This window comes from Dermacentor silvarum, chromosome 9 (assembly GCF_013339745.2).
Source record: "Dermacentor silvarum isolate Dsil-2018 chromosome 9, BIME_Dsil_1.4, whole genome shotgun sequence".
Taxonomy (NCBI): domain Eukaryota; kingdom Metazoa; phylum Arthropoda; class Arachnida; order Ixodida; family Ixodidae; genus Dermacentor; species Dermacentor silvarum.
In genome coordinates, this window is record NC_051162.1 from 87,589,130 (window position 1) to 87,601,211 (window position 12,082).

Consider the following 12,082-nt stretch of genomic DNA (forward strand, 5'->3'; position numbering starts at 1 on the left):
AAAAAAGTATCCGCAACAGATGCGGAAGAAAGAAAACTTTCAGTCTGGTGATTAAGCTGATCAATAAACATTTTGATTATTGCCATTATGTCGCCACTACCATGAGAACGTTTGCAGCCAATGCTGAGCTCATAAAATAGGCCCTTTAAGAGCGCGACAAAACGCACTATTTAAAGTACAATTCCATGAAATATCGGACTCATTTTCCGCGAAATACCAAAACAGAGCGTGTCAGGCGCGCGTGTCTATACGCCTAAAATTACGACACATGGCCAAAGCCACGCCATAAAATAAAAGCCAGCAACCCTTGCGGCGAATAGTTGCCGTTGGGTGAAAAGACGGCCGGTATCAAACACGTTCATATGAAACTGATGGCGGTGAGCAAGAATGACTCTTCTTTTCCTTTAGTGCGTGCAGCTTCCCGAGCTAGCCATGGGTTGATAAGCTTGACGCTGTGACCAGTGCTCACTGAATGTCACATTTTCTGCCCTTGTCATAAGGTGACGCAATCCTAACTCCCTGTTCACACTCAGAAATTCCCCGTTGGTGACAAGATCTGCCACCAGAAAATCTGCGTCACGCTCCATCTGCGAGACAGAAAGGATTGGCGGCACATTCATCCTACGGAGATGATTGGTGACGGTAACGCAATTAGCATTATTTCTCGCGACATGTGTGCTCTATACATTTGCACAGTTTAGGACGAAATGACCATTGGTTCGGCAGCGCTTTTAAATAACACTGCATCTTCTTCTCGTTTGTCGCTGATGGTGATAAGGATAGGGCGATGTATACGTTTGAGGTATCAGACGCATAAGTTATGAGGAGTACACCTATGAGAAGTATATGCATAAGAAATATACGTTTGAGAAGTACGGTGTGTACGTATGAAGTCTAATGAGTCTGATTTCGTGGACAAAGAGATCGTCGAGCACACCGTCCATCCTCGCCATGGGTACCACGTCGAGGGAGGAACTCCGCTTTCTTTGATAAGCTTCTCGGCGGTAAGGCTCAGCCAAGGGATGTCGGACGGCATCGCACGATGGGTTACTTGCTTGCTTGCGCAATATTGTTGTGTTAGCTTTCTTTTGGTACGAAAAGTACTTTCGACGTGCTGTGTATGCATGTACGTACGTAAGCATGTATATAACAAAACGCACTCAAACTAGCTTAATCTGCAATGATGTGATGAAGATCCCCAGATCTTGGTCTCCAAATTTTAGCATGCTGCAAGTATGCTGAAAATTTATACAGGCATTTCAAGTGCATAATTTTGCGGTGGCTGCACCATGTACTCTGGATCTATGTCCAAAATTTAATTGCAGCTGGCCTGTAACACCAGTGAGCAGGCTCAATATTAATTTTCAGAATTGTACACTTCAAGCAACAGGACAAACGATTTATTGTGTAGGAGGTAGTTCTGACAAAAGGTACCATGAAAAAATATCCTCGCGATTTTATTCAGTTCCAGAGAATATCGTTCAGCAAATACATGTCATAGAAATGTCCACTAAATAAACACAGGCAGGTAAATTTACACAGGGCAGTGAACACTCATGTAGGACAAACGGAACTGTGGCAAAACTGTCTGTTGAAGACAGCAGGCATGTGTGGTCGTGTTGTCCGAAGAGTGATCGAGAACCTGCCATGCCTTGAGAGTGGTACACTGCTTTATTACCAGCATCATTAATGACAGCAAACAGGTAAAAAATGTAAGAGCTTGGTGCCATGCCAGCACCAGATTTCAAACGATGTGCTAATGACAATAAGATTTAATGCCTTTAATTCCCAACGCCTGCTTTTTGTTATGGTACATTGATGCTGTTTTGCATTGTCCATGATGAGTCACTTGAAAGACCAAGAACATCAGAATAACGAAAAGATACCGACAGAAATGCCTTGGAATACCAAAGAATTTGACAATTGCCAAAACTAAATATGCGAGTGGACCAGTTGTACGTTGCAAGAGTTGCCGAAACAATTTGCAACCATCACTACTGAGCATTCAACGAGCTTACTGAAGGATGTCACCAATTGCAAGAAACCAGTCAAACAATTCGTGGTTGAATAGGAAACGCACCCCCGCCAGAATGATGTTAACGACCAGATGAAATACGCGCAGCAGCATGCGCACACAACACACTATCACACTCCATACGGACGCGCGAGCGCACACACACTCCCATACGGACGCGCGCGCGCACACACACACACACACACACACACAATTCCGCAACGCAAACCAGCATCAGTGTACCATTACAAAAGCACAGAATGTCAATGAACGTAAGAAGCAAGAACCCCAGATCAACATAATGCTAGAGTCTGAGCATTGTACTACTACGATGAGCTAGAACTGCATGTTACCTGGGATTGTTCACCACCCACATCATACGGTCACAGCCCTTGAATAACGTGCGACTTCATCGAGTGGCCGTCGCACTGCTATGGGGTGGAACGAACAACTCGAACCGGGATGTTAGTTGATCATTCATGTCACGCGACGTCGGGCTGTTTCTTGAGACTTCATAGTTGTATGGCTTCGTCGACGCAGCGAAGAACGTTTCCGGCAGCACGACGCCTTCGGGAGCAGCAATGTGATGAGTGGCGATAGCAACGCCTGCCTCCCTGCGGTCTGTACTTGGTGTCATTGCCTACTACGCTGGTGGGACAACCTTGATGGGCCGCAGATGTAGGGTTGCAGACTGAAACGACAAACAGCCTTCTCATTAATAACCTGTCAGCGCACCGTCACAGCATCGGATGGAAGAACTTCATATACTTATGTGCAGTGGACGTTCTGCAGGGCGAGGATTGCAGGCATCTTCCCTCACCAGGACACAAAAGCAGTGAGGCAGGAACAGAAGTGAAGACACGATCAGCTGCTGGACGACAGACAGGTGTTGAACGTCATCTGCACGAGACAAGGCCTGAAATCACAAACAGACATCTTATGAAGAACCTGTCAGGAGACCGTCACAGCATGGGCTATAAGAACTTGATATACTTACGTGCAGTGGACTTTCTGCAGGCATCTTCATTCACCAGGACACAATAGCAGTGAGGCAGGAACAGAAGTGAAGACACGATCAGCTGCTGAACGTCATCTGTGCGAGACACGGCCGGTTGCAGCAAAATCCGTCGAGTGCGTTTGGCACTAAAGGATGCGGACGGAAATGACAAACAGGCGTCTTATGGATAACTTGTCATGACACCGTCACAGCATGAGCAGGAAGAACTCGATATACTTACGTGCAGTGGACGTTCTGCAGGGCGGGGATTGCAGGCAGCTTCATTCACCAGGACACAATAGCAGTGGGGCAGGAACAGAAGTGAAGACACGATCAGCTGCTGGACGATAGGTGCTAAACGTCATCTGTGCGAGACACGGTCGGGTGCAGGAACTGGGTGCCTGGGGCCAAGGCACAGGTTGCCGACCTGAATAAAAAAAATGGGGGGGGGGGGGCAGTTGTTAAATGAGGAAAGTAACCAGAAAGCACGTACTCACCAAGACAAGCGTCGTCGCGCTGGATTGGGCGATGGGACTAGTCAACGGTGGTTGGCTTGTCGAGCGACGATCGCACGGCGTGACACAAAAATAGGGACGAGAACATACGGAAGAAAAAAAAAGAAAATTGGCCACCCACCACCGTCTTCGCTGCAGCGCGCCGCGCTGCAGACCGTAGGCAACGTCTGTTTTTCTTCTGTTTCGCTGGAAGAAACCTGGCACTAATTAATTCCGGGTGCAATTTACTTTCACATTTTGCGCGCGCCGACACGCGAATTTGGCGCGCGCCGACACGCGAAATTATGACCGGGAAGCAATAGCACTCGGAATGGGCCGATGTCCGTGTCGCAAACGAGAGAGGACCCCTGCCAGCTGGAGCCTGCGCAGTGCGAGCTGCCTTTCCTAGTGTTAGCTAAGCCTAAAGCTACAATCGCCCCACCCAGTCCTCTTCGCTTCCGTCACGACGACGACCCAATGTGGCAGCAGCCTTCTCTTGCCAATCAGTCAAACAGTTAACATTGCCAATTAGTTGATTTAATAGCCGCGCCACCCTCGCAAGCTAGAATCGCACCTGGTGAATATAACTGCCGAAGATCGAACGTAGCGACGACGGTTGCTCCGTTGTCCCTCGGAGTAGTGCCACGGTCACTTGGTTGCACGGGAGTCACCTACGGTGAGGAATACGAAAAGAATATGTCAACTGCATGCGAGACGTGAAACGTACCGTATTGTCACGTAAATACCGCGAGGGGGGTGGGGGGGAGGGGTCGTCTCGGACAGTATGAGCTGCCGCCGCAGAATAAAGGAAAAGGATGGGCACTGGCACTGTCCGCGAGAACGGCATCGTCAATTGTGACACCCACTACGGTTATCGTACAAACAGCGACTCAGAAATGGCCGCGACACAATTTAACACAAGGCATTTCACGGATTGCACGGCGATCCACCGTGCGACATTGAAGACCTGCACAACGGCGTCTATCGACTTGCTCAGAGTTGCGATAATTACGCCATTACCACATTGATGCACGAACGGCGCTCTTTATCAGGAGAAGACTGCGCAAAATACGCGGGTAGTTAGTAGCTTGACGGTAAGCAGGCGAAATGAAAGTAAAAAAGCAAACGTTATGTTCGTGTCACGAAGCCAAATATAAGGTGACGTGCGTTCCGCGGCAAGAAATGTCGAAGGAAAAAAGAGAAAACCCGTTATATGCGTGCAAATACGGTAATTACGTAGCAACATCTAAACTAAGAAATGACCATCGTGTAGAGAAAACAGCAAGAACTGAATAGAGCCGCGTCACGCTTAGGTATAGACGTATATAGGGGCCCACCTTGTAGGTTAGCTGGGAGGCACGTGGCGACGACCGTTGCTTCGTTGTCCTCCGGTTGATTGGCGCAGTCAGTTGATTATCCAGGCGCACACAAACAAAACAAAACTTGACTGCAGGCGCGACTTCACACAGCAGCGAAAGCGTTTGCGTCAAGCGTGACAGCTCATGCGTGAGAAGGAATGAAATGGCCGCGGGGCGGAGGAAATGCATTCCAGGAGCACCAATGGGTCGTGCTAGCCTGGTAACCGTGCTTGCAGAATTTGAGGTCATAACTGGAGTATCCGCGACGCAAAGCTTCGAGCACGCCTCACAGCTTAAAACCCAGCGGTGCAAGGAGTCGGTGAAGTGGTAGATACGGCGTTTTAAGTCGTCAATCGCTGGTTCAGCTGACACGTCAAATTCAGTATATGACGGGCCGGCCTCCCGGCGGCCGCTTCTTAGATGTATATTCCACTGGCGATTATCAACTGTTCGCGCATGCGCTACTGCGCCCAGGCTTCTTTCCTTCGTGCCCCGTACACGTTATCGCCGAGATCAACTCGGCGCAATAGCGATAGTGCAAGAAAATATATGACGAACCGAAGGAAAATGAGCGTTGCCAAAAAAAAAGAAATCAAGCTTTCCGTAAGCCGCTGGCATAGAGAAAGAAATTCAACAAGAGGGGGCACTCGGCAAAAACTGGCAATAAAGCGGCTTTAACTGGCAACAGGGAACACGTCACCATACGTCACGTATTGATGCCGAACGTTAGCTGCCGCGAGCATCGAAAAAAAAAGAAAGTGAAATTAAGGTAACAGACATTGATTTAGTTTTTGAATTCTTTGCCGCGAAAACTGAAATGTTTTGCGTATAAATGAACTTAAACTTTGCGACTGTATCGGCGATCTGTATGTGTTTTTTTTTTTTTTTAATGTAGTCTGGTTTCTTGGGCTCCCGGCGTATTCTTGCGTTCCTTCTGCACTGGGACAAGACAACACTGCACTATTGGACTACGGCAAGGTGAGAAATTTAGTTTCGCAAGCTACGGCGCAATTAGGCTTACGGCACGGGACCGAGACTTAATACGCAGTTAGCGAAAAACAGCTCGGCCGTCCTGGCGCAGTTAATTTGAGCTAATGAATCGTGCTGGGACATGTTTCCGACGCTTCCTAGGGGATTATTGCAACTTATTTTGGTTCTGTTGAGGCACACTGACCGCACAGGGTGCTGTGACAGCGAGAACCAACTCGGCCGTGGTGCGTAGTCTAGAGCATCTTGCTAGGAGAAGTTCGTGATGCTTTCTCTGACGCCAGACATTGCTGAAAAGTAATTTCGTTATTTTTTGGGGTACTAGCTTTTGAGGCACGCTGGTCGCACAGCGCGCTGTGGCGCAGTTAGAGATAAACATCTCGGCCGTGATGACAGTTTGGCATGCACTGTAAAATAATTTACACCCCTAAAAGTGAAAAGGGTGTAAATGTGTCTAACTCACACCCTTAGGGTGTGATTTATATAAGTAACACCCTAAGGGTGTGAGTTATAGACACATTTACACCCTTTTTTACTTTTAGGGGTGTAAATTATTTTACAGTGTGTAATGAATCTTAGAGGGACAAGTTTGTGACGTTTTTTGTGGCCCTGCAACAACATATTCCTTCTTTCGGTACTCACGTCTGTCGAAAACGCGATGGACGATTGCCAAGAGTGATAACATGGGAGTTTGTTGCTGGCGCCGGCACAACGCGCAAAAGATAAAGCCGAGGAACATATCAGAAACTTGTAATTCGAAAATTCTGTCTTCTAAAGGACTGAAAACAGTCTTTTCACCCACGCATTTGTCTTGAGTGCGAGTAGAAGGTATTCTGCGAACGTCAAGCATGGTCCGACGGGGAGCCTCTGTTGCATGCGTCTCTGTGTATATATATATAGCGTACCGTCGCGTCGCCCGAGGCCATGTTTTGGAAACGCGAAGTCGCCCCTGTATTTGTGCTGCTAAAGTGCAAGAAATAATGCCCGGAAATGGGGGAATGCTTGGAAATCAAATGTTATAATATTTTGTGGTATTGTTTGGGTTGAGTCGGGTATTTTCTACGCCATGTGTGCAAAAGCATTTGCTTTGGTTTGTAATGCCGCCAATTCACCGCTTTCGCACGTTTTGCCTCTACACGCAGTATACCTATATTTAAATACTATTGTCGGATACAACTTTAGAAGACAGCGGCATTTGCCCCTAAAAGGCGGATGCACACGAGCCGGCACCAATAGGCGCGCACTTCAGGTGACGTCATGATCCGGACGGCCGGTGTCCCCGCCGACGGAGAACATGCCTAACGTGGCCGCCCTCGCTTCGAACTGGGCCGAGTCGCGTTAGCTCTGTGCGTCTCCCTTCGTCAGAGTGAATTCGAATGGCTTGTGGTGGTCTGTCATGCCGGAAATATTATTGTGAGCTTACGATGCACACTTTGTGCCGCGTGCATTTGTTCTGAGCCGTGAGCCGGCGAAGAAAGATTGCAGCGAACATCGGTGACGCTGCGCTGCGCTTCGTGTGGAAACAGGATCCCGCGGCGACATACCGCTGCAAAGAAACATAGTACGTGTTTGTTCCGTGGTGTTTTCTTTTGTACGTCAAGTCATTCTTGGGTCATTCTTCGGACGGCTACGCTCCGATTGGCCGACCTCTCCACGGAGACACTCTCGCTAGGGAGGAAGGGCACCCCCCAATGCTCGGTCATCTCCCCTATGCTTTTCAAAAAACCTTGCCATGGCGGGACTTGCCGAGAAACTGGGACAGATCTATGGGCTCGAGCACACCATATACGCAGACGACATCACCATGTGGGTCTCCAAAGGAACCCCTGGTATGGTGCAGTACATCTTGCAAGAAGCAGTGAACACTGTAGAATTATTTCTAATTCCCACAGGACTCAGATGCTCGCCTACCAAGTCAGAGCTGCTCGTACGCAGACCCACGCAGAAGGGCCGAAGGCCATATTCAACAGACTTCGATTACAATCAGGAAATTACCGTACGAACCAATTCGGGACACGCCATCCCGTGCGTCGACAAAATCAGAGTATTGGGTATGATAGTAGAGACTAAAGACGTCAATGCCTCTACTGTTCAGAAGCTTATCACCAAGACTAACAACGCTATCGGGCTCATCAGAAGAATTGCCAATAGACACAGGGGCCTCAAGGAACATAATCTCGTCAAACTCATACACGCGTTCGTCACCTGTTACTTCGCTTACGTTGCGGCAATGCTCAATTGGTCCAGATCCGAAAGAGACAGACTCAATGCGCAAATCAGAAAGGTCACCAAGCAAGCCCTCGGCATTCTGAACAGCACCAGCAACGAGAAGCTGGGGCACCTGGGCATGCACAACACCCTGGAAGAAACTGCCGAGGCCCAGCAGCGCGCCCAGCTTGCTAGGCTTTCGACGACGCCTCCGGGGCGCACGATCCTAGCGAAGCTAGGCTTTACTCAAGGAAACATAGAAAAAGACTTTGCGGACCTCTCACGGGACATGCGCGCTAAGATCACTGTCCGACCTAAACCCAGACACGTACACCCCGAAAACAACAGAGGCAGACGACAAGCGAGAGGACAATTCCTGCTTAACCAAGCCTTGGCAAACCGCGAACGCTCAGCATTTTTGGACGCGGCGGCATACGCGGGAAACAAAGCTTTCGCAGTGGCGATGGTGGACGGCTGCGGATCCAAAAGACATGCAGCCACGGTAATCGCAAGGAAGCCTGAACAGGCTGAACAGGTTGCGATCGCTGTTGCGCTGACCAATGACAATATTTCTCACATCTACAGCGACTCCATAGCCGCTATTAGAGCTTTTCAAAAGGGCATGGTCTGCGCACAGGCTCTAAGAATTGTCACAAAGAATAGGATTAAGCACCACGTCATATATTGGTTCCCGGCACACTTAGTACCGAAGATCGGCGACGTCCGCAACCTTAACGAGGCGGCACACGAGGCTGCGCGCGCGTTTACAGACCGCGCGGCTTCACCCGACCACTCGGAGAACAAGGACGCCCCCACTACATACAATGAAATCACTAAACACTACTACCTACAACGTAGACAGTTTAGCACGCCACACCGCATGCTCACTCGAGCTCAAGCGGTTACTCTCAGAATGCTACAAACAGACACATACCCCACGCAAAACGGACTACACCACTACATGCCTGAGCTCTACGACAAGTCTTATTGCACCAATTCTAATACATCCCTTAACGTCAATCATTTACTCTGGCCGTGCTGGCAAGCTCACATAAACTCCAAACCGGACAAGCACAAGTTTGAAGAAGCAATCCGGAGCGAAGAACTCGCTCCCCAACTCTGGGCCGTCCAGCAGGTCCACGACGCCGCCAGGAAGCTCAACCTCCCGGTTCCGTCGTGGGAGACGCCCGCTCCTTGAGAGCCCCAAAGCTCTCGTGGCCTGCAGGACCTTTAATAAAGTTGATTTCCTTCCTTCCTTTTCTTTTGATCCTAAGTGAAGTTACAACGACGAGAGTTCGCCAAAGTCTGGTGCCTACTGTGAGCGGCGGGTGTGTTTGTGTACTGTGCCCCTGCGTTTCTCGTCGGACGTGGTGAAGTGATGGAGCAAAACCATTCTCAGGATAAATGACAAAAGCGTGCGCCGATGAAACCAACCTGCGAGTTTCTAAACAGAAAAGATTTGTGAAAGCAACCTCCAACGCAAAGATTTGTTGCTGCCAGCTCAGCGTGCAAACGACCAATCGTTGGCAGCAGTGTGATAAGATAGCCGAGCGTCTAGCAGCGTCGTTCGAGTGTTGTGTAGCACCGTCGATTGATTGCTTTCTGCCAATGCTAACAATCAGTGACTAACACGCGCTGCTTGAGCGAACGTCATTGCATTGCTAACGGCCAGGCGTTTGGAAGCAGTGTTTGTTTCCTTAATGTCAGCCTGAATGCTAATATAAAATTGACTGATACACTGGTGCCGTTGCAAGGGAGCTTGGCATGAATTCGCGTCGCTGTGTGGCTTAGAACTCTTCGCTCACTGCACGCGCCAGCTCTAGAAAGCCTGCTGTGACACAATCGCGCATAAGCTGTGCTGTCAGCGCTCGACTTGCTTTCCCACAACACAGCTTTGCGCTTTGTCGTGATATGTCGCTACAAAAAATTCCTATGACAGTGAAGGCAACAGAGCCAATATGTACATTAAAAAAGATACGACAAAGTAGGCACAGCTGCTTGTGAACTGACTCCTAATCGTACTACTCGCGCCTGCGTTAAATGTGTGTGCGTGTTTTCTTGTGCGTTTATGTATATTTGTTATTTTGCCCTTTTTTGTATTTTAGATCTTTGTTTTCGTGCTCGCGTTTGTGTTCATGTGTGTGAATATGTGAGTTCTTCCGTGCGTGTATGTATTTATTCCTATTTCTATCCTTTTATCTTTGCTTTTGTTCTTGTAAGCATGCTGCAGCCACGACTTTCTTTACAATTCCATTAACTCGTCTCATTGAAAGCACCAAGTCCAGTGAATAGCAGGGCTGGCCTCTTCGATGTCATTAAAGCCATTCTCTCTTGTCTACCTTGTCTCCTCAGTCTGTCACCTTGCTTTGTTTTTTCCTACTATTCTGACCTTGCTTCTTGTGCTGTTGCCGCAACATGATTAACCAACTTTCACCAAAGAAAGTTCTATCAGCTGTGACAACAGAAACATTCACAGATACAAAATGTTAAAAGTATCACGTGGCTTGCACAATTACTTCGTCTCTTACCCCTGTTAATGTGTTTGTGCATCACTGCATACGGTAGCTTGCCAGAACTGCACATGAAAAGGTGCCATATTGTGAAACAGCACCTTGCTATGTTGTTGAATTCAGTCTTAATAAACAGATGGTTTTGCTGCTCGTCACATGTGGTGGTACACATATATAACATTGTGCAGTGGGGTATCATTTCCTGTCTTGACGCTTTCATCATTACAAATGCAGTTTTCTAGTGGATAGAGTCCAGCAAACAGTGCTGTGAGAGCTTTTGCAACTTACACCATTATTACTTCCCCAATACCACTGTCTGAATCTGTCCGTCACTTTGCCTACGGCTTTTAATGAACAAAGTGACTCACTAAAACACGTTCAACTTTACTGAGCATTTTTCCGGTACGTAAACATGACAAAAAAATGCTAGCAAAGTTAATCACGTTAATAATTGTGCTTGCATTCGCATTACTTGCTCGAGTCAGATTAATAAATTTAAAATTGGCTATGACAACACTTCAATTTTCAGTGCAGACTGCTAACGGAGCCATAAAGCGTGCTCCGAATCTTGCTATTTCACTATGGGGCGCGTCAAACTCGAGGGTGGCTGCCTGAATGAGCATTTTAGGCCTCACTAAGCTAATGATGTCTTATATTTGTTTTCTTATTCGCATTACTTGTGTGAGCCAGATAACAAAATAAACATTGCAACCACATGAACGTGCTTTGGCATTCAAGCTGCTGACAATGGCTGTCAGTTTCGTATTGTCTGCTGCTATTTCACCACGACTCACTATGACTTGACTGATGTCCAGTGCAGACTGCTAACAGAACCATAAAGCGTGCTCTGACTTCTGCTATTTCACTATGGGGCGCGTCAAACTCGACGGTGGCTGCCTGAATGAGCATTTTGGGCCTCACTTGGCCAATGATGTCTTATATTTGTTCTCTTATTCGTATTACTTGTGTGAGCCAGATAACAAAATAAACAATGCAACCGCATGAATGTGCTTTGGCATTCAAGCTGCTGACAGTGGCTGTCAGTTTCGTGTTGTCTGCTGCTATTTCACTACCACTCGCTATGACATGACTGTTATTACCAGTGCAGACTGCTAACAGAACCATAAAGCGTGCTCTGACTACTGCTATTTCACTATGGGGCACGTCAAACTCGACGGTGGCTGCCTGAATGAGCATTTTGGGTATCACTGAGCTAATGATGTCTTATATTTGTTTTCTTATTCGCATTACTTGTGTGAGCCAGATAACAAAATAAACATTGCAACCACATGAACGTGCTTTGACATTCAAGCTGCTGACAGTGGCTGTCAGTTTCGTGTTGTCTGCTGCTATTTCACCACGACTCACTATGACATGACTGATTTCCAGTGCAGACTGCTAACAGAACCATAAAGCGCGCTCTGACTACTGCTATTTCACTATGGGGCGCGTCAAACTCGACGGTGGCTGCCCGAATGAGCATTTTGAGCCCGCCAACGATAATCAGGGTTAAC

The 12,082-nt window shown here is 47.9% G+C and overlaps 1 long non-coding RNA gene across 2 annotated transcripts; it reads right to left on the reverse strand.

The window, feature by feature from the left end:
* Positions 1–1,441: 1,441 nt before the first annotated feature.
* On the reverse strand, positions 1,442–5,230 carry LOC119464836 (uncharacterized). Of its 2 annotated transcripts, none has more exons than XR_005194624.2 (6): positions 4,843–5,230; positions 3,509–4,176; positions 3,253–3,438; positions 3,008–3,107; positions 2,783–2,930; positions 1,442–2,705 (listed from the first exon to the last, which is right to left on the reverse strand). It is a non-coding gene; the product is annotated as an uncharacterized LOC119464836 (long non-coding RNA). The 2 variants fall into 2 exon arrangements; XR_005194625.2 differs by having other exon boundaries at positions 3,008–3,157.
* Between the last annotated feature and the right edge of the window lie 6,852 nt (positions 5,231–12,082).